Raw genomic sequence first — 26,281 nt, 5'->3', positions numbered from 1 at the left:
TTTCTATGTATTCTATTGACTTTTTTTTTTTTTTTTTTTTTTTGGTGACTGCAAACTCTTCAAGGATTTCATTCTTGTAAGACACTTAGAGGATCTCTGTTCACTCTCCAACCTCATAAAATCATTAAAAATAGTTTTTAAAAGTTCCTCTTTTTAAATTTCACAATGTTTTCTTTCTTTATTTTTCCATTAAAAGTTTATTTATACTTTATAGCAGTGGTGTACACAACCATGTGATAATGGAAGAAACTGCAATATGCCTTAAAGAGTCAACATTGTCTGCTGAATTTTTGAAATTAAAAAATTTGGAAGCTGAAAGATACAAAAGATACCTAAGATGCTTCAACTTCCACCAGCATACCAATGACTCCCAGAACTCTATCTGCAGCCCAGCTCTGTTCTGAGCTCCAGGCTGGATAAGGAGCTGGTTTCCTGACACTGTTACTCTAATGGTATAGATGTCTGTAAGGCTTCGAATGCTTAGCATTCAAGTGTGTGCGTGTACACGTACACATACACACACATGCTTGCCATGTGCCATCATTAATTCATAAAATGGCATTTAAGAGAGCGCCTTTGTGTGAGAAGTGAGCCAGGTTCTCAATCCAGAGATATACTTGGGAGGTGTCTCAGCACATGTTTTCTTTCATGCTTGTTTCTGATGCTAACCAATGTTGCAAATGGCAACTAACAATTTCAGACCCTCCTAGATGCCTGCAGAACAGTTAGGTCCTGTCCTCATTATTCTCTCTCCTTGCTGACTATCATTTAAAAGAGCAATGATGCTACATACTTAGATTAACTGTGAATAAACAGACAGAGGTGTTTTTGAGGAACCTTGGGTAATGGTTCTGTAGAAACTATATACTTGACCTAAATAATAAAACTGATTGGTTGGTGACCTTAGAGGTATTTTCTCCTCTTTTTAGTTCACCAGCTTCTGAGTCTCCTTGTGTGTGACGAGCTTCAGACTATCAACAGTTAGGCAAAGATGGTAAGATATCATAGTACAAAGAGACTGACAGACTGCTAAAGCTACCATGAGTCAGGACTTATCTCTGATGAGTGTGTATGGTATTCCTGTTATAACAAGACAATTTGAGTGGGAACTTTTCAGTTACATATAACAAATCCCTTTTGTTTAAATAACTGGGATTAAGGTGATTAGTACTGTTCCTTTTGTTTTAACAACTTATGAGATAAGAAGGGAACCCTCATGATTTGGAGGGGAGGGAATACAGTAAGTCAGACTGTACAACCTATGCATAATAGAAGCCCCTCAGGAGGTCACAATGATTACACATTGCTCCGTTAATTTGTAAGCAGGCTGAGGAAGATACAGGACACTCCCAAGAATTTAACTCCCTCTCAAGGATAATTTACTGACTCATTCATTCATTCATTGAGTTCTCTAATTTTGAGATTTAACATGGCCACAGTCACTTGTCATCTTCCTCTTCAAACGTCCTGCTACTTTTCCTATTCCCATCTCTCCATGACTGGTACCATCTGCCCAACCACATCCAGGTGTCCTGCCTTTTCTAAATTCTACTTAGGTTTCCTAGCCTGGGTTTTGGGACCAGATGTAGGAGTTGAAAGTGGATATTTAGCAGGTGAGGCAAGTTGAAAGATGTAACAGCCTACCATGGAAGGGGCAGGTGGAGTTAGGAGGCTGGTAATTGGTAATGAACTCTGCCCTCCAAAGAGACTCCAGTAGTGAGCTAAGCATTTCTGGCCTATATGGGTGGATGATGTATGTCTGGAGGAGATCCAAACTGTTCTCCCACTCCACAGAGATGAGAACTGACTGAAATGCTTTTTTGTACAGCTTCTTGGTATACCAGAGGGTATCAGGAAGTCCTCTTGGAGATTTGTAATTGCCACAAGCATTGGCTGGCTGCTGAGAGGCTAGCAGTGAGAACTGCAAGGTGTCATGTTAGACATAGGGCCACCAAAATCCTTAGGAACTCTACAGTTCTGAATAAGCCATGTTATCCAGCCAAGCCACAGATACAGGAATTGAATGCAGGCCTCTCCAGCCACTGCCACTGTCTTCCACCCTGAGGAGAGTAGCCACCAGAATCTGTGACCTTGAGGAGTATGAAGGTCAAAGCCAGCATGCTGAGTTCAAATTGAGGCATAAATTGAAGAAACAAGGTGGCAAGTAGAAGGCAGAAAATGGGAAAATGGGGCAAGGAATCAAGGCACCAGGAAAGTCAAAACTGAAAAGAGGCAGAGTTGCTCTGGATGGATGCTGAAGACTAAGTATAAATGTCTATGGGCTTTTTATCTGCTCCTAACATTCTCTGATGTGAGCAAGCCAAGATTATTCAAATGGTTAGGACAGGGATGAAGAGCAGCAAGTTGAAGGTGGTTCATGCCTGAGACCACACTTTTCACTGCGGAGTAACAGGTAAGTTCAACTGCTGAGACAGAAAGCAAGTGAGACAGAGAGAAAGAGAGAGAGACAGAGAGAGAGAGAAAAAGAGAGAGAGAGAGAGAGACAGGTATGGGTCAGGGACTCCATAGAACCATTTAGGTCTGAGACAGCCTCTGTGGGAATGGAGAGGGAGCTGACCGGGACCACACAAGCACTTCCTAGCAACCCTGCAGGCCCATCTGAAGCTGGAGACCACACATTTGTTGTAGCACCATTACACCTGAGTTTGTGGTTTTCTTGTGTGGAGCAGTTTTAGAAGCAGCAGCGGATTGCAGGAGTGATACAAGCTTTGGCATTAACAAAGCAAAGGTAGTGGTTACACAACAAGGTAAGGGAGTAAAGGGAGAAGCAAATGAAATCATTCACCAGGTACGTCTAGGCTGGAAAAGAAAGGAAACTCAGCTGGGCCACAGTGTTAGATACGTGGTCAAACATAATTCTGGATGTTTTTATGAGAGTGCTTTTTAGATGAGATGAATATTTAAATCGGTGGACTTTTAGGAAAACACACTGTCCCCCATGATGTCGGTGGGCCTCATCCAACCAGCTGAAGGCCTGAATAATGACTGAACTCCCCTAAACACCAAGGAATTCTGCCAACAGACAGTCTTTGTATTTGAACCACAACACTGGATCCTCCCTGAGTCTCCATCCTGCCAGCTCATCTTGCATATTTTGGGCCTCTCAGCCTTGGTAATCACGTAAGCCAATTCCTGAAAATAAATTTCTCTTTTATTTCTATACACGTCCTATTGATTCTGTGTCTCTAGAGAACCCTGACAAAAACAGAAGGTAAGTATGGAGAGAGGAGAAGGACAAGGTGAAGGGACATCAAGGCACGAGAGTCCTGAATAGCACATTCAGTGAAGGCAATGGAATGTGGGAAGGACGAAAGTTACTACACTTACTGTTAGGAGAGTTTCAGATTTCAGATGAAGAGTGGATTTGAATGAAAACAAAACCAGAGGTGTAGAGGTAGATAACTTGGAAATTGAACAGGCCTTTGAGACTCAGGCATGGTATGGGTCGTCCACATGCACATGAAAGCAGTGCACCAGGCTTGAGCATGGGTTTGAAATGGAGAGAGAAAAGATTGCAAGCCAGGATGTCAGCAGATGGGGAGGGCTGCCTGGTAAAATTCTTCGATATCATCTGTAGCAAATGTCTAACTCCTTCGCATGGCATTAGTGCCCTGCATAACCTGGCTCTTTGTACCTTCCCAGCTCAACTTCTCAGCCCAGACCAGCCAGTCATCAGCCACTGTGACCTTGTCTGTAGTCTGGAAGCTCTCGTCATTCAAGCCTCTGCACATTCCATTCTTCTTGCTTGGCATTCTGCTCCTGGCCCCAACTCTTTACGTATACTGAAGGCTTCAAATAAACCCCAAAAGAATTCTGAATTTGATAAACATTCCTAATATACCAAAGGCCATCTGGGTAACTGTCTCCTAAAGGTTAGGAAAAGTTAATCCTATCCTTAGTAATTAGTTGTTCCTTGAATAAAGCAATCTTCACTTTTCTTGGAATCGTAATTTCTACAAATCCTTTAAAAAGTTTCAGGCTGCTCAATCTCAATCACATCCCAGTATTTGAGCATTCTGGATTCAATACAGGTAGCATAAAATAATTGTATTAATTACTTGCAGAGATGATGATAAGCCTGCAGTAGGTGACTCACTTCCAGGCCCTTCATTTTTTGCATACCTGTGTCCATTGCCATGTCTCTGCCAGATTTCCAGTTTCAATGTTTACAGCAAATACATGATTTTTGCACTAACTTCTTGTACCAGTCTTGATTTTCTTCCTACAGCCTTTCTTGAACTTAGTTTGTGATTTTAAAATTGGTAAATAATACGTGAGCCTGGTTTTAATGTTTATGAGGCAGTTCAATAAACAGATGAGGAGATAGATGCTCGTCAATTACATTGATTCATGGCTTTCCAACTGATAACTAGATCAGAGACTTTGGCAACAAAATTTAAGGAACGAGGCATTACATAAATAAATTTTTTTCCTTGGCCTGAGAAAAATTTACCCCTTGGACTCATTTTCTTCCCTTCATAATAATTGTATGGGGATGGGCAGAGACGTTAGGGGACTGGAGCAACTCCACGGCAAGAGGCTACCCTCACATGTTCGTTCATCTTCCCAAACCACTGTCTCCCAGTTCTCCCTAGTGATACAGACAGCACTATTACACAGTTCCACCTGTGGACAGTCTTCAACAGGTGAGCCTTCTTTTTACAATTAAGCAAGCTGAAGCTTTTCATGGCAGAAATATGATTTCTTTTATGATTATGAAAAGTATGATTATTTTCTTCCTTAAACTAATTCTTTTCTTCCTTAAACTAAATTTGGCTTCCTTCTTCCTTCCTTAATAAACTTCTCATTCACTGTGAAATTGAAAACACAGCTTTTTCCTGATGACCAGATGGCCCAGCAAATTTAATCACTTCAAGCACTCCACACTTCCTCTTCACCACCCTCCATCCATGGTGGGGAAATCAAGAAGCAAACTCCTCATTTCTTCCAGATGCCAACCTCTCTTGTTAACTTCCCCCAACCACTATTATAAAAGCCAGATATACATGAGCAATGAAGCTGAAGAAAGAAAGTATTTCTTTTTTTTTTGAGACAGAGTCTTGCACTGACACTCAGGCTGGAGTGCAGTGGTGCGGTCTTGACTCACTGCAACCTCCGCCTCCTGGGTTCGAGCGATTCTTCTGCCTCAGCCTCTGGAGTAGCTGGGACTACAGGTGCCCGCCACCACACCCGGCCAATTTTTTATATTTTTAGTAGAGAAGGAGTTTCACCTGTTAGCCAGGATGGTCTCGATCTCCTGACCTCATGATCCTCCTGCCTCAGCCTCCCAAAGTGCTGGGATTGCAGGCGTGAGCCACCATGCCTGGCCTAAGTATTTCTTTAAAGCTATAAAATAAAACAAATCTTCCAAATGAGGGAAATGGCAAATAAATAAAAGAAATAAGTCAAAATTATATTATTGATTAATGTTTAATTCAACAGGAATGCCACTCAAATTCATTCTAATTTATCTGGAATACCTGTTTGAATTAAAATTTCCTTTCAAATTCATACCTAGTACTCCAGAAAGTAAAGCAAAGAAATTTTTATGGATAATGTATGGCAATGAGTATAGAATCTTCCCCACATCAATTGATATCCACTTAATAGTGTGGACTCTTCCAGCTAATAAAGGCTTGTCCTGACTTCCTGAGTAGGTTTTCCTTTGATGGTCTTACCTAGGCAAATTTATTGAAGTTTCCAAACCTGTTTGTTCCACCTGAAAAAAATGGCGCCTTTCAACTTACCAATATATGAAAAAATACAGGGAAAGAAGTTCATGTTGGTAAAGTACTTTCAAGCACAAATAAATTAACTACACAAAGAGGAAATTATTCCCACAATTTGGTCGCTCGTATCATCAGGAAATCAATCCCTTCCCCCTTTCTCATACCAATTTTGGAGATGGTGACTAATCTTACTTACATGCGAACTGATAACTCCTGCATTTACTGCTTAAATAATAGCATGCCAGAATTCCTATGAACTGTTAAGGAAAACTGGTTTGCAATAAGGATCTTTATTAACAGAATTGTTCAGTGAAACCAAAACTGAAGTGGCAGCTCCATTCTGCATTTGGAAAAGATGCTATTAGAAAATGCACAAGCAGCGAGGGGCACCTATAATCCTAGCACTTTGGGAGGCCGAGGGGGGCCCATCGCTTGAGCTCATGAGTTTGAGACCAGCCTGGGCAACATGGTGAAACCCAGTCTCTACAAAAAATACAAAAATTAGCCAGGTATGGTGGTACATGCCTATAGTTCCAGCTACTAGGGAGGCTGAGGTGGGAGAATAGCCTGAGCCTGGGAGGCAGAGGTTGCAGTGAGACCTTGTCTCAAAAAAAAAAAAAAAAAAAAAAGAAGAAAGAAAATGCACAAGCAAGTCACATACACACTTGTTTCTAAAAGCTCAAGACACTGAAGCATTCTAAAAAGCATGGCAATAAATTCATCGTTCAGAAACAAAAGTGGATTATACAAGTTCCAACCTAAATGTTTACATGGAATATTTTCCCATCCTTTCAACACTCATTTTATAAAAAGAAATTTGACTAAAGAGTTCCTGTGTCCTACCCTTTTTCAATAATAAATGATTATGAATCTTCATTTTGATAATTTGCTGTAAACTGTAATTAATCAGAAGCTTCAGATAAATACAAAAAAAATGTTTCTATGAAAATCCCTCACAACAAAAGACAAGAAATCTTTCAGATTCAACAGAAAACAATTACTATATTTGCTAATTCAAGACAGTAAAAGCTTTCCTTACCACAAAAAGATATATAAGCTAATAAAAGCTTTTCATACTTTTGTTTATTGGTGACTTTATGTATAGTATTTATAAAAGCTGGTTAGTGTAGAGGGAGACTAAATAATGCTGTTTCAGGCAACAATCTTGAATGCTAGCAACTTGACAAAGGAGAGAAATTCAGATAAATGTTTTGTTCCTCCTCCACAAAACACATCAAACCTGGACTTTCAACTCGAAGGCCATAGAATACTGATTTTAAAACTTTCTAGTCAGTAAGTAAAACATTTCCTTGGTGCAAGAAGTAAACATCGCCCAATATTCCCCAGAAATTCTTCAGCAAGGAAAACAGTGTACAATAGGAAAAAAAAAATACTACAGATTTTAGTTCCTAAAATAAACTTTATGCAATCACAGGAAGCATTTAGATCCTTTTCCCCTCTCTTGCAGGAAAATGAAACAATCTCTGGGCCACAGGAAATAACACAAGTTTTAGAAAATCCCTGTGGGATGAGAAAAAAAAAGCTTCAAGTGGATCTCTGAGTCCCATAAATGACGTAAAGAAAAACAGATGTTCAAAGGCTCAGTACTCCAACAAGAAGTAATCAATTTGTACTGGTGAGAGTGACGACTCCCTCCTAGGCTCATGGAAACAGGACAGCAGAAAGCCACACACACTACAATCAATATGTCTGCATACAACTAGCTCCTGCCCTCATTTTGGCAAAAAGAACAACTGCAAGAAGAGTGATGACAGCAAAGAGCGCTGAAGAAAGGAGGGATGAAGGATGCGAAAGAAGAAAAGGTAGATAGGACTCAGGTTAGAGTGCCAGCAGTTTCTACTGAAAATTAGTAACCACATGGGCATGTCAATATTGATGGCACAGCTTAGGAAAAGTCACCTATCCAATACTATAGATATGTAAAAATTTACAGCATAATGTAATTGGGAAGAAAAAGTTTATAGTATGCTACAGTCTGAATGTGTCCTCCCAAGATTAACTCTCCAATGTGGTATTAAGAGGAGGGACCTTAGGGAGATGATTAGGTCATGAGAGCTCCACCCTCATGAATGAGATTAGTGCCTTTATGAAAGAGGCCTGAGGAAGCTTGGTCACCCCCTTCACCTGCGGCCATGTGGGGATGCAGCAAGAAGATATCATCTTGAAGCAGAGAAAATAAGCCCTCACCAGACACTGAATCTGCTGGCACCCTTATCTTGGACTTCTCAGCCTCCAGAACTGTGAGAAGGAAATTTCTGTTGTTTATAAACTACCCAGTCTATAGTATTTTTTTATAGTAGCCTGAATGAACTAAAATATAGTATTTTCATTAAACTTAATTATAGATGGCAAGAGAATAAATCTTATAATATCTACTTTCTGGCTTAAAAGTACTTTTACTTAAAATATCCACTTAGAAGGGTATTTTTTGGCATTGCTACTTAGGGAACATTAGGAGGCAAACACTTTTATAATTCCACCGAAGACAGAAAGCATGCTTTTCTCAAGACGAAAGGTCAAAAAGTAGTTTCTGTGGAGTAAATCCAGAAGAATTTCAGATTTTGAAGAGATTTATCCTGGTTTTAATACAAATGGAGATTCCACAAGCCCTTTTGAAGACATTATGACTACATCTTGAACAGGTCATTAATAAAAAATACATTGCATTTAATAGATCAGATATGTGGCTTTATGTGATGTAATTGTGCAGACTGCACTTTTTAACCATTTACAGCATTAAAATACATATTTAACTTCCGTATGCCCTACCTTGCAGTCCCACAGCCATTACCCTTTTTCAGATCCTTGTTCCCTCAGGGCTGAATCCTGTGATGATTTACTAGTGGTTCTTCCTGGTTTTGTTACTGAACACCCCTCCTTTGGCCCACCCCGACCCCACCACCTTGCAGGTACCACCTCATTTCCTACATATGGTTTCTATAATTCATACTCAGAGTCAAGAGTTTATGACTGCCAGTTTCTTGGTAACCTGATAGTTACCAAGAGATAGTTGATATATGCACACACAAATATATGTTTATGTACATGTTTTAATGTAAATGGTAGCATTCCACACACATTTTTTTCTCTTAATATGTAACCCAGTGATCATTCCATTTCAGAATGTTGGAAGCTCTTCATTGTTTTTAAATAGCCGCATTATATTCCACTGTATGGATGCTCCATAATTAATAATTAACAAGCCTCTGCAGAAGGGAAATGTGTGGTTGAATGAGGAGGGTATACATATTTCTCCAAATGATATTTTTGTTATATTTCATACATACAAAAGAATATATACGAGTAAGTTAAAAAGCAAACAATACCCACGATTCCCACCTACCCTCCAATTTAAAAAAAGTCTAGTTTACCAATACCATATCTACCCTTGTGTTCCTTTCCAGCCCACGCCCCTGTCTCATGCCCTAGAAGTAACTGTTATCTGATTTTAATATGTCATTCCTATAGGTTAAAAATATTTTTTATCAAATATACATCGCTAACCCAGATACTAGGTAGTTTTTCTTATTTTTGAGCTTTATAAAATGGTCTTACGTAACATGCAATTTTCACACATCATATTTCTAAGATTCATCAATTTTTAAAAAGTAGCTGTAGTTCATTATCACTGGCTGTATAATATTCTGTGTGACTGTACTACAATGAATTTATCCATTCTTCTGTCACCTGGTGTCTTAGTCTGTTCGGCTGCTACCCAAATAGATACCACAGATTGGGTAGTTTATAAATAATAGAAATTTATTTCTCAAAGTTCTGGAAGCTGGGAAGTCCAAGATTACAGTGTCTGGTGAGGGCCACTTCACAGATGGCTGTCTTTTCACTGTAACTTCACATGGTAGAAAGGAGGAATTAGCTAGCTCTCTGGGGTTTCTTTCATAAGGGCACTGATACCAATCATGAGGGCTCCATTATTTTGACTTAAAAACCTCTCAAAAGTCCCCACCTCCTGATATTATCACCTTAGGGGTTAGGATTTCAGCATATGAATTTTAAGGGGACAAAAACATTCTAACCATAGCACCAGACAAATGGGTTATTTGCAGGTTTTTGCTACTCTGAACAGTGCCACCGTAAACATTCTCATATATGTCTTCTGGGACACATGTGCAAGAAATTTTCTAGGAAATACCCAGAAATACAGTAAGTTATGTGACTTGAATATTACAACAAAGTGTTCCCCAAAATGACTACTTTACCACTCCTTTTAGCTATGTCTGAAACACATTGCTTCTAACACTTTTTCAGACTTCAAAATTTTTACAATTTAGCAAGTGTAAAATGGTACCTTGTTGCTTTTGATTTGCATTTTCCTGATTAGTACTAGGATTGGCTTCTTTTCTTACATTTATTGGCCATTCATCTTTTCTCTTCTGTGAAATGCCTGTTTGTTTCTATTGCTCAGTTTTCAATTAAGTTATATTATCCCTTTTTTCCTTATTGATTTGTAGGAGTTCTCAAATTATTTCAAATGACCAGCTCTTTAATGGTTATAGGCACTTCAAATGTCCTCCCAGTTTGTGATTATATGATGTATTTTACTGAAGAGAGATTAATTACAATGTAGACGAATTTATCAACCTTTTATGATTAGCACTTTTTGTATCTTGCTTAAGAGATTCTTCCTTCCCAAAGTCAGACAAGTCCTATATTTTCTTCTAAATTTTATAATTTTGCCATAAAAATTGTTTTTTTTTGTATGGCATGAGGTAGGGTTCCATTTTTCCCCCTTAGATATCCGGGCACTGGTTCCTCAGGATCTTCAATACCCATTTTGTCATAAGTCAAGTATTCAAATACACATAGATCATTTCTGGACTCTCTATTTTTAAAGTTTTCTATCCCTGTATCAACATCAAACTGTTTTAATAAGTATAGATTTATAGTAAGTCTTTGTTATCCGATAGGGAATGCTTCCTCTCCCCCGCCTTCTCCTTCTGGAGTTTCTCAGCTATTCTTGGACCTCTGCTCTTCACATAAATGTTGAAATCAGTTTGTTAGGCTCTATTAAGAGGGAGAATTACTTTTCATGAAATCCCTTTTTGTACATTTTAAATTTTGTCTGGAAGTTTGAAAGGTATTCATTATAAATAAAAAATATTTTTAAAAATCTTACGACGGGCCATTGTATCAAGGTGAAACTGCACATCATGTTATTTATGCTATTCAGTCTGATTAGTCCTATTTTTCCATCCTATCACCTGTTACTTTCAAATATGAAACTGTGTCTCTTAGGTAGACTGGTTTCCCCATGTATATCATTTCAGTCCACTCCTACCCTCTCATTTCTTTGCTCATATTATTTTAACATATCCAACCATCTATTCTTCACACCTGATTCCAGATCTTATTTCTTTAAAACAACTAATGTACTAAAAGTCGCATTCCGGCTCTTATTAAAATTTACTTGCTTTGTGATAGTTTAGTGTCCTCAATTAAAGTATGAGCTCCCTAGGGACAAGCACAGGTTGGCTAAGAGTTGAAGAAATAGTTTTGATTGGTTCTTCTCAATATAAATGTATTTCGGCCTAGTCACTATTGCCAATCTTTGGGTCGAGTCACAATAAAGCCTTTTAGTTTGAATATGTTGGCTTTCTGTTGTACTTAAGCTAGGTATGTAACAATGATTAGTGAACTATAAGAGAAAGCCAGTGCTCAATGGAGTTGATTTGCAAGGGACTTTTACAATATAATTAGAAAATACCTTCATCAGGGGAGACAGCCTAACAACATGTTCTCATGGTGGTTTACAATGTATCTGTATAGCTCTTCATCTGAAGAAACAACTGTGTGAACCATAATTAAATCCATTAGGCACAGTGTGAGAAATAATGTTTAAACAACAGTTCAACAGCTGCAACACCCATACTCTTCAAAATGTTTTGTAAATGGTTGAAATAGATATAGCTGAAGATAATTTATTGTTCCTATCTTATTTTGCAAATTAAATAATAAGAATAAAAGTTGCTTGATATATTTAATTTTTAAGAGATAACTGATGTTATCATACAGGCCTAAACTAATTTGCAGTATAAAAATTACCAAAGTCATAGGGTGTGAATGAGCTGAAACAAAAACTAACAACTATGGAACTTAAAATATCTATAAAAGATTAAAAAGAATAAACATCAGGGAAGTAGTTTTTAAAAATCTTTAAATGCACAGCCACTTTTTGTCTTTTTTTAAATGAAAGAACATGATTTTGTATTAAAAATCCTTTTTCTATTAACCAAGTTATCTGTTGTGAGCAACCTAACATTCATGGAGAAAAAAGTAGGTTATTTTTCCATTAATAAGCTGAAAGTATGGCACATCAATATTTAGATAGGTCATCCAAAATTAGAGTTTAACAAGGTTTATAGAGCACTTTTAGAAACTTTAAACTGAAGATTGGGTTTAAATGTTATGTAAATTAGAGTTTCTGATTAAAAAGTGGTCCATAATCAAGTTCTAGCATAACTATACTCTATATAAACTTTAAGCCCAATTATTTAAAAAAGTTTTAAATGTGAAAACAATTTGCTGCTCCTAGGATGTGGCAAAGTAAGGAAAGAAAGCAAATAACTTAATTGATTATACTTCAAGTTTCAACCTGAACTTCAAATGTCAGAAGTCACTCAAACCAGCTCCTCTAGAATGAGAGAATGCTCATCTAGTTTGAATAAGGTATTTTTAATGAAAAAAAGGCTTTGAAAAAGGGATTTGAAAATAACCATATATGAAAATTGGGACATTTCAGGCACTCAAAAAGGTTTAACTAAATCAAATATCAGAAGGCAATATATTAATACATCACTTTTTAATAGATTTATTGAAGTATAACTGATGCATAAGTTGCACATATTTAAAGTGTACAATTTGATGAACTTTCCCCTTTGTATACACCCATGAAACCTTTACCAGAATCAAGTTAGTGAACACTTCTATCACTTCCAAAAGTTTTCTCTTTCTTTCTCTCTCAGTATCTGTCTCCAGGTACCCACTGATCTACTTTGTCAAGTAGTTAAGTTTGCATTTTCTAGAACTGTATATAAATGGAATTATACAAGTTGTACTCTTTTCTGTCTGCCTCTTTCATTCAGCATTATTATTTTAAGAATCATTTATGTTATTGTATCAATAACCAAAATTCCATTTTATTGCTGAGAAGTATTCTATTGTATAGTAGCAAACTGTTTATCCATTCACCTTTTTGTCTTCCAGAGGACACTGAATTTATTTTTATTATAATTTTTTATTTTTCCATAGGTTACTGAGGTACAGGTGGTATTTGGTTATGTAAGTAAGTTCTTTAGAGGTGATTTGTCAGATTTTGGTGCACCCATCACCTGAGCAGTATATACTGTGACATATTTGTAGTCTTTTATCCCTCACCTTCCTCCCCCTTCCCCCTAAGTCCCCAAAGTCCACTGTATCATTCTTATGCCTTTGCATCCTAATAGCTTAGCTCCCACATATCAGTGAGAACATATGACATTTGGCTTTCCATTCCTGAGTTACTTTACATAGAATAATAGTCTCCAATCTCATCCAGGTTGCCGTGGATGCCGTTAATTCATTCCTTTTTATGACTGAGCAGTATCCCATCATGTATATATACCACAGTTTCTTTATCCACTCATTGATTGATGGGCATTTGGGCTGGTTCCACGATTTTGCAATTGCAAATCATGCTGCTATAAACATGTGTGTGCAAGTATCTTTTTTGTATAAGGACTTCTTTTCCCCTGGGTAGACACCAGTAGCGGGATTACTGGATCAAATGGTAGTTCTACTTTTAGTTCTTTAAGGAATCTCCACACTGTTTTCCATAGCGGCTGTAGTAGTTTACATTCCCACCAGCAGTGTAGACGTGTTCCCTGATCACCACATCCATGCCAACATCTACCATTTTTTGCTTTTTTGACTATGGCCATTCTTGCAGGAGTAAGGTGGTATCGCATTGTGGTTTTGATTTGCATTTCCCTGATCATTAGTGATGTTGAGCATTTTTTCATATGTTTGTTGGCCATTTGTATATCTTCTTTTGAGAACTGCCTATTCATATCCTTAGCCCACTTTTTGATGGGATTGTTTTTTTCTTACTGATTTGAGTTAGCTGTAGATTCTGGATATTAATCCTTTGTCAGTTGTAGAGATTGTGGAGATTTTCTCCCAGTCTGTGGGTTGTCGGTTTACTCTGCTGATTGTTCCTTTTGCCATCCAAAAGCTCTTTAATTAGGTCCCAACTATTTACTTTGTTTTTATTGCATTTGCTTTTGGGTTCTTGGTCATGAAATCCTTGCCTAAGCCAATGTCTAGAAGGGTTTTTCCAATGTTATCTTCCAGAGTTTTTATAGTTTCAGGTCTTAAAGTCCTTATTCCATCTTAAGTTGATTTTTGTATAAGGTAAGAGATGAAGATCCAGTTTCATTTACCTACATGTGGCTAGCCAATTATCCCAGGACATTTGTTGAAAAGGGTGTCCTTTCCCCACTTTATGTTTTTGTTTGCCTTGTCGAAGATCAGCTGGCTATAAGTATTTGGGTCTATTTCTGGGTTTTCTATTCTATGTGCCTATTTTTATACCTATACCATGCTGTTTTGGTGACCATGGCCTTACAGTATAGTTTGAAATCAGATAGTGTGATGCCTCCAGATTTGTTCTTTTTGCTTAGTCTTGCTTTGGGTATGCAAGCTCTTTTTAGGTTCCATATGAATTTTAGAATTTTTTTTTCTAATTCTGTGAAGAATGATGGTGGTATTTTGATGGGGATTGCATTGAATTTGTAGATTGCTTTTGGCAGTATGGTCATTTTTACAATATTGATTCTACCCATCCATGAGCATGGGATGTGTTTCCATTTGTTTGTGTCATCTATGATTTCTTTCTGCAGTGTTTTGTAGTTTTCCTTGTAGAGGTTTTTTGCCTCCTTGGTTAGGCATATTCCTAAGTATTTTGTTTGTTTGTTTGTTTGTTTTGCAGCTATTGTAAAAGGGGTTGAGTTCTCGATTTGATTCTCCACTTGGTCCCTGTTGGTGTACACAAGAGCAACTAATTTGTGTACATTAATCTTGTATCTGGAAACTTTGCTGAATTCTTTTCTCAGCTCAAGGAGTTTTCTGGAGGAGTATTTAGGATTTTCAAGGTAAACAATCATCAACAGTGACAGTTTGACTTCCTCTTTACTGATTTCGATGCCCTTTCTTTCTTTCACTTGTCTGATTGCTCTGGCCAGGACTTACAGTACTACATTGAAGAGGAGTGGTGAGAGTGGGCATCCTCATCTTGTTCCAGTTCTCAGAGGGAGTGCTTTCAACTTTTCCCTATGCAGTATTGTGTTGGCTGTGGATTTGTCACAGATGGTTTCTATTACATTGAGGTATGTCCCTTGTATGTCGATTTTGCTGAGTTTTAATCATAAAGGGATGCTGGATTCTGTCTAATGTTTTTTCTGCATCTATTGAGATGATCATATGATTTTTGTTTTCAATTCTGTTTATGTGGTGTGTCGCATTTATTGACTTGCATATGTTAAACCATCTCTGCATCCCTGGTATGAAACTCACTTGATCAGGGTGGATTATCTTTTTGATATGTTGTTGGATTTGGTTAGCTAGTATTTTGTTAAGGATTTTAGCATCTATGTTCATCAAGGAGAGTGGTCTGTAGTTTTCTTTTTTGGTTATGTCCTTTCCTGGTTTTGGTATTAGGGTGATACTGGCTTCATAGAATGAATTAGGGAGGATTCCCTCTTTCTCTATCTTGTGGAATAGTGAGAAAAGGAAAGGTACCAATTCTTTGAATGTCTGGTAGAATTTTGCTGTGAATCCATCTGGTCCTGGATTTTTTTAATTGGTAATTTTAAAATTACCATTTCAATCTCACTGCTTGTTATTGGTCTGCTCAGGGTATCTAATTCTTCCTGATTTAAACTAGGAGGGTTGTATTTTTCCAGGAATTTTTACATCTCTTCTAGGTTTTCTAGTTTATGTGGATAAAGCTGTTCATAGTAGCCTTGAATAATCCTTTGTATTTCAATGGTGTCAGTTGTAATACCTCCCAATTTGTTTCTTAATGAGGTTATTTGGATTTTCTCTCATTTTTCTGGTTAATCTTGCTAATAGTCTTTCAATTTTATGTATCTTTTCAAAGAACCAGATTTTTGTTTCAGTTATCTTTTGTATTGCTTTTTTGTTTCAATTTCATTTAGCTCTGCTCTGATCTTGGTTATTTCCTTTCTTCTGCTGGGTTTGGGTTTGATTTGTTCTTGTTTCTCTAGTTCCTCGAGGTCTGATCTTAGAATGTCAGTTTGTGATCTTTCAGTCTTTTTGATGTAGGCATTTACAGCTATGGACTTTCCTCTCAGCACCGCCTATCCCAGAGGTTTTGATAGGTTGTGTCATTATGGTTGTTCAGTTTGAAGAATTTTTAAATTTCCATCTTGATTTCATTTTTGACCCAATAATTATTCAGAAGCAGTTTATTTAATTTCCATGAATTTGCACAGTTTTGAAGGTTCCTTTTGGATTTGATTTCCAGTTTTATTGCACTGTGGTCTGAGAGAGTGACAAAATTTCAATTATCTTAAATTTATTGAGGCTCGTTTTATGGCCTCTATCTTGGAAAAAGTTCCATGAGCCAATAAATAGAATGTGTATTCTGTAGTTGTTGGAAGAAATGTTCTGTATATATCTGTTAAGTCCATTTGTTCCAAGGTATAGTTTAAATCCATTGATTTTGTTGACTTTCTACCTTGATGACCTGGCTAGTGCTTTTAGTGGAATACTGAAGTCCCTCACTATTATTGTGTTGCTGTCAATCTCATTTCTTAGGTCTATTGGTAATTGTTTTGTAAATTTGGGAGCTCCAGTGTTAGGTGCAGATATGTTTAGGATTGTGAAATTTTCCTATTGCACAATGCCTTTTACCATTATATAATGTTCCTCTTTGTCTCTTTTAACTGCTATTGCTTTAAAGTTTGTTTTGTCTGACATAAGAATAGCTACCTCTGCTCACTTCTGGTATCCATTTGCATGAAATGCCTTTTTCCACCCCTTTACTTTATGTGAGTCCTTATGTGTTAGGTGAGTCTCCTGAAGGCAGCATATAGTTGGTTGGTGAGTTCTTATCCATACTGCAGCTCTGTATCTTTTAAGCAGAGCATTTAGGCCACTTACATTCAATGTTAGTATTGAGATGTGAGGTACCATTCCATTCATCATGCTATTTGTTGCCTGTGTACCTTGTTTCTGTTGTTTGTTTTTGCTATTTAACTTGTGGTTTTGTTTTATAGGTCCTTGAGATTTACTCTTTAAAGAGGTTCTGTTTTGATGTGTTTCCAGGATTTGTTTCAATATTTAGAGCTCCTTTTAGCAGTTTGTGTAGAGGTGGCTTGGTACTGGCAAATTCTCTCAGCATTTGTTTGTCTGAAAAAGACCATAACTTTCCTATATATATGATGCTTAGTTCTGCTAGATACAAAATTCTTGGCTGTTAATTGTTTTGTTTGAGGAGGCTGAAATAGGACCCCAATCCCTTCTAGCTTGTAGAGTTTCTTCTGAGAAATCCGCTGTTAATCTGATAGATTTTTCCTTATAGGTTACCTGTTGCTTTTGTCTTACACCTCTTAAGATTCCTTCATCTTAACTTTAGCTAAAGTGATGACAATGTGCCTAAGTGACGATCTTTCTACAATGAATTTCCCAGGTGTTCTTTGTGCTTCTTGTATTGGGATGTCTAGGTCTCTAGCAAGGGCTGGGGATGTTTTCCTCAATTATTCCCCCAAATATGTTTTCCAAACTGTTAGATTTCTCTTCTTCCTCAGGAACACTGCTTATTCTTAGTTTTGGTCATTTAACATAATCTCAGACTTCTTGGAGGCTTTGTTCATATTTTCTTATTCTTTTGTCTTTGTCTTTGTTGAACTGGGTTAATTCAAAGACCTTGTCTTTGAGCTCTGAATTTCTTTCTTCTACTTGTTCAATTCTATGGCTGAGACTTTCCAGAGCATTTTGCATTTCTTTAAGTGTGTCCAAATTTTCCTAAAGTTTTGATTGTTTTTTTCTTTATGCTACCTATTTCCTTGAATAATTCTCCCATCACTTCTTGTACTGATTTTTGAATTTCCTTGCACTGGGCTTCACCTTTCTCTGGTGCCTTCCTGATTAGCTTAATAACTAACCTCCTGAATTCTTTTACAAGTAAATCAGGAATTTCTTCTTGGTTTGGATCCACTGCTGGTGGACGAGTGTGATTTTGGGGAGGTGTTAAAGAGCCTTTTTTTGTCATATTACCAGAGTTAGTTTTCTGGTTCCTTCTTATTTGGGTAGGCTCTATCAGAGGGAAGGTCTAGGGCTGAAGGCTGTTCAGATTATTTTGTCCTGCAGTGTGTTCCCTTGATGTAGTACTCTCCCGCTTTTCCTATGGATATGGCTTCCTGTGAGCCGAGCTGCAGTGATTGTTATCTCTCTTCTGGGTCTAGCCACCCAGCAAGTCTACCCGGCTCCAGGCTGGTACTGGGGGTTGTCTGTGTAGAATCCTGTGAAGTGAACCATCTATGGGTCTCTCAGCCATGGATGCCAGCTTCTGTTCCAGTGGAGGTGGCAGGGGGGTGAAATAGACTCTCTGAGGGGTCTTAGCTTTGGTGGTTTAATGTTATATATTTGTGCTGGTTGGCCTCCTGCTGGGAGGTGGCACTTCCCAGAGAGCATCAGCTGTGGTACTATGGAGAGGAACTGGTGCTGGGCGGGGCCCTAGAACTCCCAAGAGTGTATGTCCTTTGCCTTCAGCTAACAGGGTAGATAGGGAAGGCCCATCAAGTTGGGGCAGGGCCAGGCGTGTCTGAGCTCAGACTCTCCTTGGACAGGTCTCGCTGCGGCTGCTATGGGGGATGGGGGCAAGGTTCCCAGGTCAGTGGAGTTGTGTACCTAGGAGGATTATGGCTGGCTTCTACTGAGTCATGTAGGTTGTCAGGGAGGTAGGGGAAAGCCAGCAGTCACAAGCCTCACCCAGCTCCCACACAATCCAAATGGCCGGTCTCACTCCTGCTGTGCCCCCAACACCTCCCCCACTGGGAACAGCCCTGAGTCTGTTTCCAGGCAGTGGATGAACAGGGCTTGAGAACTTGCCTTGGGCTACCTGCCCCTAAGCTGAGAAAGAAAAGGGCTTGGCTCTTCCCCTACCTGTGGAGTCTGCACACCAGATTCACGCCCTCCCCTGAGTTATGGCCAGGAGGCTTCTTGCCCAGGTCAAATTGTTTCAAAGTTCATCTGATGATTTCCTTCTCCTTGTGGCGTTTTCCCCTGTGCCTCTGGCTGCCCTCCCGATGGATCTCTGTGGTGCCAGGCAGGAATGACTTGTTGGGGACCCAGTGAACTCCGAGCACCTTTCCTGCTGCTTCCTCTACCCCTATATTTTGCTTGGCTCTCTAAATTGACTAAGTTCCTGGTAAGGTTGGAGACTTCTCCCTCAAATAGACCTTCCGTTTCCCCAGTGAGGGTATGTGTTCAGGAGAGGAGGATCTCTCTTTCCCACTTCCGCAGTTGGGGCACTTACAATATTAGGGGTGTCTCCTGGGTCTTGCAGGAGCAGTTGCTTCCTTCAGAGGGTCTGTGCGTCTTACTGCAACTCCTGGTTTGTTCTTGCAGTCATTCTGGAGCTAAAATTCACAATGTGAGCCTCTGCACACTGCTCTATCTGTCTGAGTCAGAGGTGCAATCTAGTCCTGCCTCCTATCCGCCATGATGATCTTCCATTCAGGACATTCCCATTCACCTTTTGATGCATACTGGAGTTGTTTCCAGCTTTCGGATATTATAAACAAAGCTGATAAGAACATGTGTCTAAGTCTTCATGCAGATATGTGTCTCTTTTGTCTTGGGTAAATATCTAGGTGCATAATATTTAACTATAGGGTATATGCATCTTTAACTCTTTAAGAGTGTAACAGAGCCAGGCATGGTGGCTCATGCTTGTAATCCTAACACTTTGGGATGCCAAGGTGAGAGACCTGCATGAGCCCATGAGTTCAAAAACAGCCTGGGAAACACAGAGAGACCCTGTGTCCAAAGAAAAAAAAAAGTATGCCAGAATGTTTCCAAAGTGGTATTATTTTACATTCCCATTTCCCACCAACAGGGTATGAGCTTGCCAGTGGATCCACATCATCTTCAGCACTTGGTATTGCCAATCTTTTTAATTGTAGCAATTTTAGTGGCTTTGTAGTGGTATCCCATTGTGGTTTTAATTTACATCTCCCTAATGACTAAAAACATTGAGCACTTTCATGTCATTTGTCAGTGATATCTCTTCTTTCGTGAAGTGTCTATTTAAATCCTTTGCCTATTTTAAATTGGGTTGTCTTATTAATCAGTTGTAAGTATTCTTTGTATATTTTAAACTCTTCATCAGACATGTTTCACAAATGTTTTCTCCTAGTCTCTACATTGCCTTTTGATTTTCTTAACTGTGTCTTTCAAACAGCTAGGTTTTAGTTTTGATGAAATATAAGTTATCTACTTTTTATGTTATTGATTAATTGGGATTTTTGTGTCTTATTTTTGCATAACTCAAGATCATGAAGATTTTCCTCTATGTTTTTCTTTTAGATGTGTCATAGTTTTAGATTTTATATTTAGGTCTATGATCCATTTTGATGTGTTTTTAGATCTAGAAGGAGGCAAGGTTTATTTCTTTGTAAATATATGTCTCATTGTTCAAGCACAAGTACTGAAAAGTCATCCATTCTCTACTGAATTGCTTTGGCACCTTTGTTGAAAATCAAGTTATTATATCTGTGTATGTCTGTTTCTGAACTCTGTCCCATGGATCTGTATTTCTATCTTTACACCAATACCACATTGCCTTGATTACTGTAGTTTTATAACAAGTCTTCAGGCTGGGCACAGTGGCTCACACCTGTAATCTCAGCACTTTGGGAGGCAGAGGTGGGCAGATCACGAGGTCAAGACATCAAGACTTTCCTGGCCAACATAGTGAAACCCCGTTTCCACTAAAAATACAAAAATTAGCTGGGCATGGCGGTGCATGCCTGTAGTCCTAGCTGCTCAGGAGGCTGAGGCAAGAGAATCGCTTGAACCCAGGAGGCGGAGGTTGCAGTGAGCCAAGATTGCGCCATTGCACTCCAGCCTTATGACAGAGTGAGACTCCATCTCAAAAAGTAAGAAACAAAATAAGTCTTCAAATCAGGTGGTGTAAGTTCCTAAACTTTAATCTTTTTTGTTCAAAATAATTTAGCTATTCTGGACACTCTCTAGTTCCATGAAAATGTTAGAATCAAGTTGTCAGTTTCAGTAAGAGTCTTGTTGGATTTTGACAGAAATCACATTGGATATAGATCAGTTTGGGAGAATAGATATTTTAAACACGTTGAATCTTCCAAACCTTGAACATGGTATGTCTCACCACCTAAATGTTTTCTTTGATTTCCTTCATTCATGTTTTGTAGTTGTCAGCATAACAGATCTTTTACATATCTTATTATATTTACATGTACATATTTCATGGTTTTGGGGTGCTATTATAAATCAAACCTTTTTCATTCAATTTCTGATTGTTTATTGCTAGTATGCAGAAATAAAATTGGTTTTGTATGTTGACCTTGCATACTGCATCTCTGCCAAATCGATTTATTAGTTCTAGTTGCTTTTTTGTATATTATTTGGAAAGTTCTACATAGACAATCAGTCTGTCTGTGAACAGAGATGGTTTTATTTCTTCCTTTCTAATCTATATGCCTTTATTTCTTTTTCTATTGCACTAAGAAAGACCTTAGGTATGATAATGAATAAAATGGTGAGCTTGGACAAGCTTGCAGTGGGTCTTTCACCATTAGCAATGATGTTAGCTGTAGTTCTCTGTAAATGCCTTTTATTAAGTTGAAAAAGTTGTTTTCTATTTCTAGTTTGCTGATAATTCTTATTGCAAATGAATGTTCAGTTTTGTTATATGCTTGGTTTATATCTATTCAAATAAACATCCTTTTTTTCTTTAGTCTGTTTTGCTTTACTGTTTCTTCTTGAATCTGCCATGCTTTGATTGATGTTCAATTGTTGAACCAACCTTGCATTCCCAGGAAAATGACCTCATAGTCATATGTATTATCCTTTTTATATAATGCTGGATTCAACAAGGTAAGATTTGTTGAATAATTTTGTGTCTATGTTTATAACGAGTATTTGTCTGTACGCTTCTTGTATTGTCTTTGTCTGGTTTGCATATTAGGGTAATGCTGGCTTCACAGAATGAGTTGGAAAGTGCCCCCTCCTATTTTCTGGTAAAGTTTGTGTAGAACTGGTATTATTCCTCCTTCAATGTTGGGTAGATTTTGACAGTAAAGGCATCTGGGAATAGAGTTTTCTTTGTTAGTTCTTAAGACAAACTTTATATATATATATATATATATATTTTTTTTTTATTATACTTTAAGTTCTAGGGTACATGCGCATAACGTGCAGGTTTGTTACATATGTATACTTGTGCCATGTTGGTGTGCTGCACCCATCAACTCGTCAGCACCCATCAACTCGTCATTTACATCAGGTATAACTCCCAATGCAATCCCTCCTCCCTCCCCTCTCCCCCCTCCCCATGATAGGCCCCGGTGTATGATGTTCCCCTTCCCGAGTCCAAGTGATCTCATTGTTCAGTTCCCACCTATGAGTGAGAACATGCGGTGTTTGGTTTTCTGTTCTTGTGATAGTTTGCTAAGAATGATGGTTTCCAGCTGCATCCATGTCCCTACAAAGGACACAAACTCATCCTTTTTGATGGCTGCATAGTATTCCATGGTGTATATGTGCCACATTTTCTTAATCCAGTCTGTCACTGATGGACATTTGGGTTGATTCCAAGTCTTTGCTATTGTGAATAGTGCCGCAATAAACATACGTGTGCATGTGTCTTTATAGCAGCATGATTTATAATCCTTTGGGTATATACCCAGTAATGGGATGGCTGGGTCATATGGTACATCTAGTTCTAGATCCTTGAGGAATCGCCATACTGTTTTCCATAATGGTTGAACTAGTTTACAATCCCACCAACAGTGTAAAAGTGTTCCTATTTCTCCACATCCTCTCCAGCACCTGTTGTTTCCTGACTTTTTAATGATCGCCATTCTAATTGGTGTGAGATGGTATCTCATTGTGGTTTTGATTTGCATTTCTCTGATGGCCAGTGATGATGAGCATTTTTTCATGTGTCTGTTGGCTGTATGAATGTCTTCTTTTGAGAAATGTCTGTTCATATCCTTTGCCCACTTTTTGATGGGGTTGTTTGTTTTTTTCTTGTAAATTTGTTTGAGTTCTTTGTAGGTTCTGGATATTAGCCCTTTGTCAGATGAGTAGATTGCAAACATTTTCTCCCATTCTGGAGGTTGCCTGTTCACTCTGATGGTAGTTTCTTTTGCTGTGCAGAAGCTCTTTAGTTTAATTAGATCCCATTTGTCAATTTTGGCTTTTGCTGCTGTTGCTTTTGGTGTTTTAGACATGAAGTCTTTGCCCATGCCTATGTCCTGAATGGTACTACCCAGGTTTTCCTCTAGAGTTTTTATGGTATTAGGTCTAACATTTAAGTCTCTAATCCATCTTGAATTAATTTTCGTATAAGGAGTAAGGAAAGGATTCAGTTTCAGCTTTCTACTTATGGCTAGCCAATTATCCCAGCACCATTGATTAAATAGGGAATCCTTTCCCCATTTCTTGTTTCTCTCAGGTTTGTCAAAGATCAGATGGCTGTAGATGTGTGGTATTATTTCTGAGGACTCTGTTCTGTTCCATTGGTCTATATCTCTGTTTTGGTACCAGTACCATGCTGTTTTGGTTACTGTAGCCTTGTAGTATAGTTTGAAGTCAGGTAGCGTGATGCCTCCAGCTTTGTTCTTTTGACTTAGGATTGTCTTGGAGATGTGGGCTCTTTTTTGGTTCCATATGAACTTTAAAGCAGTTTTTTCCAATTCTGTGAAGAAACTCATTGGTAGCTTGATGGGGATGGCATTGAATCTATAAATTACCTTGGGCAGTATGGCCATTTTCACGATATTGATTCTTCCTATCCATGAGCATGGTATGTTCTTCCATTTGTTTGTGTCCTCTTTTATTTCACTGAGCAGTGGTTTGTAGTTCTCCTTGAAGAGGTCCTTTACATCCCTTGTAAGTTGAATTCCTAGGTATTTTATTCTCTTTGAAGCAATTGTGAATGGAAGTTCATTCATGATTTGGCTCTCTGTTTGTCTGTTACTGGTGTATAAGAATGCTTGTGATTTTTGCACATTAAAATCCTGAGACTTTGCTGAAGTTGCTTATCAGCTTAAGGAGACTTTGGGCTGAGACAATGGGATTTTCTAAATATACAATCATGTCATCTGCAAACAGGGACAATTTGACTTCTTTTCCTAAGTGAATACCCTTGATTTCTTTCTCTTGCCTGATTGCCCTAGCCAGAACTTCCAACACTATGTTGAATAGGAGTGGTGAGAGAGGGCATCCCCGTCTTGTGCCAGTTTTCAAAGGGAATTTTTCCAGTTTTTGCTCATTCAGTATGATATTGGCTGTGGGTTTGTCATAAATAGCTCTTATTATTTTGAGGTACGTTCCATCAATACCGAATTTATTGAGGGTTTTTAGCATGAAGGGCTGTTGAATTTTGTCAAAAGCCTTTTTTGTATCTATTGAGATAATCATGTGGTTCTTGTCTTTGGTTCTGTTTATATGCTGGATTATGTTTATTGATTTGTGAATGTTGAACCAGCCTTGCATCCCAGGGATGAAGCCCACTTCATCATGGTGGATAAGCTTTTTGATGTGCTGCTGGATCCGGTTTGCCAGTATTTTATTGAGGATTTTTGCATCGATGTTCATCAGGGATATTGGTCTAAAATTCTCTTTTTTTGTTGTGTCTCTGCCAGGCTGTGGTATCAGGATGATGTTGCCCTCATAAAATGAGTTAGGGAGGATTCCCTCTTTTTCTATTGATTGGAATAGTTTCAGAAGGAATGGCACCAGCTCCTCCTTGTACCTCTGATAGAATTCAGCTATGAATCCATCTGGTCCTGGACTTTTTTTGGTTGGTAGGCTATTAATTATTGCCTCAATTTCACAGCCTGCTATTGGTCTATTCAGGGATTCAACTTCTTCCTGGTTTAGTCTTGGAAGAGTGTAAGTGTCCAGGAAATTATCCATTTCTTCTAGATTTTCTAGTTTATTTGCGTAGAGGTGTTTATAGTATTCTCTGATGGTAGTTTGTATTTCTGTGGGGTCAGTGGTGATATCCCCTTTATCATTTTTAATTGCGTCGATTTGATTCTTCTCTCTTTTCTTCTTTATTAGTCTTGCTAGTGGTCTGTCAATTTTGTTGATCTTTTCAAAAAACCAACTCCTGGATTCATTGATTTTTTGGAGGGTTTTTTGTGTCTCTATCTCCTTCAGTTCTGCTCAGATCTTAGTTATTTCTTGCCTTCTGCTAGCTTTTGAATGTGTTTGCTCTTGCTTCTCTAGTTGTTTTAATTGTGATGTTAGAGTGTCAATTTTAGATCTTTCCTGCTTTCTCTTGTGGGCATTTGGTGCTATAAATTTCCCTCTACACACTGCTTTAAATGTGTCCCAGAGATTCTGGTATGTTGTATCTTTGTTCTCATTGGTTTCAAAGAACATCTTTATTTCTGCCTTCATTTCGTGATGTACCCAGTAGTCATTCAGGAGCAGGTTGTTCAGTTTCCATGTAGTTGAGCGGTTTTGATTGAGTTTCTTAGTCCTGAGTTCTAGTTTGATTGCACTCTGGTCTGAGAGACAGTTTGTTATAATTTCTGTTCTTGTACATTTGCTGAGGAGTGCTTTACTTTCAATTATGTGGTCAATTTTGGAATAAGTGTGATGTGGTGCTGAGAAGAATGTACATTCTGTTGATTTGGGGTGGAAAGTTCTATAGATGTCTATTAGGTCTGCTTGCTGCAGAGATGAGTTCAATTCCTGGATATCCTTGTTAACTTTCTGTCTCGTTGATCTGTCTAATGTTGACAGTGGAGTGTTGAAGTCTCCCGTTATTATTGTATGGGAGTCTAAGTCTCTTTGTAAGTCTCTAAGGACTTGCTTTATGAATCTGGGTGCTCCTGTATTGGGTGCATATATATTTAGGATAGTTAGCTCTTCCTGTTGAATTGATCCTTTTACCATTATGTAATGGCCTTCTTTGTCTCTTTTGATCTTTGTTGGTTTAAAGTCTGTTTTATCAGAGACTAGGATTGCAACCCCTGCTTTTTTTTGTTCTCCATTTGCTTGGTAAATCTTCCTCCATCCCTTTATTTTGAGCCTATGTATGTCTCTGCGTGTGAGATGGGTCTCCTGAATACAGCAGACTGATGGGTCTTGACTCTTTATCCAGTTTGCCAGTCTGTGTCTTTTAATTGGAGCATTTAGTCCATTTACATTTAAGGTTAAGATTGTTATGTGTGAACTTGATCCTGCCATTATGATATTAACTGGTTATTTTGCTC

The sequence above is a fragment of the Theropithecus gelada genome, chromosome 7b (genome assembly GCF_003255815.1).
Source record: "Theropithecus gelada isolate Dixy chromosome 7b, Tgel_1.0, whole genome shotgun sequence".
Taxonomy (NCBI): domain Eukaryota; kingdom Metazoa; phylum Chordata; class Mammalia; order Primates; family Cercopithecidae; genus Theropithecus; species Theropithecus gelada.
The sequence above is the reverse complement of the archived record's forward strand: the minus strand, read 5'-3'. Positions refer to the sequence as shown.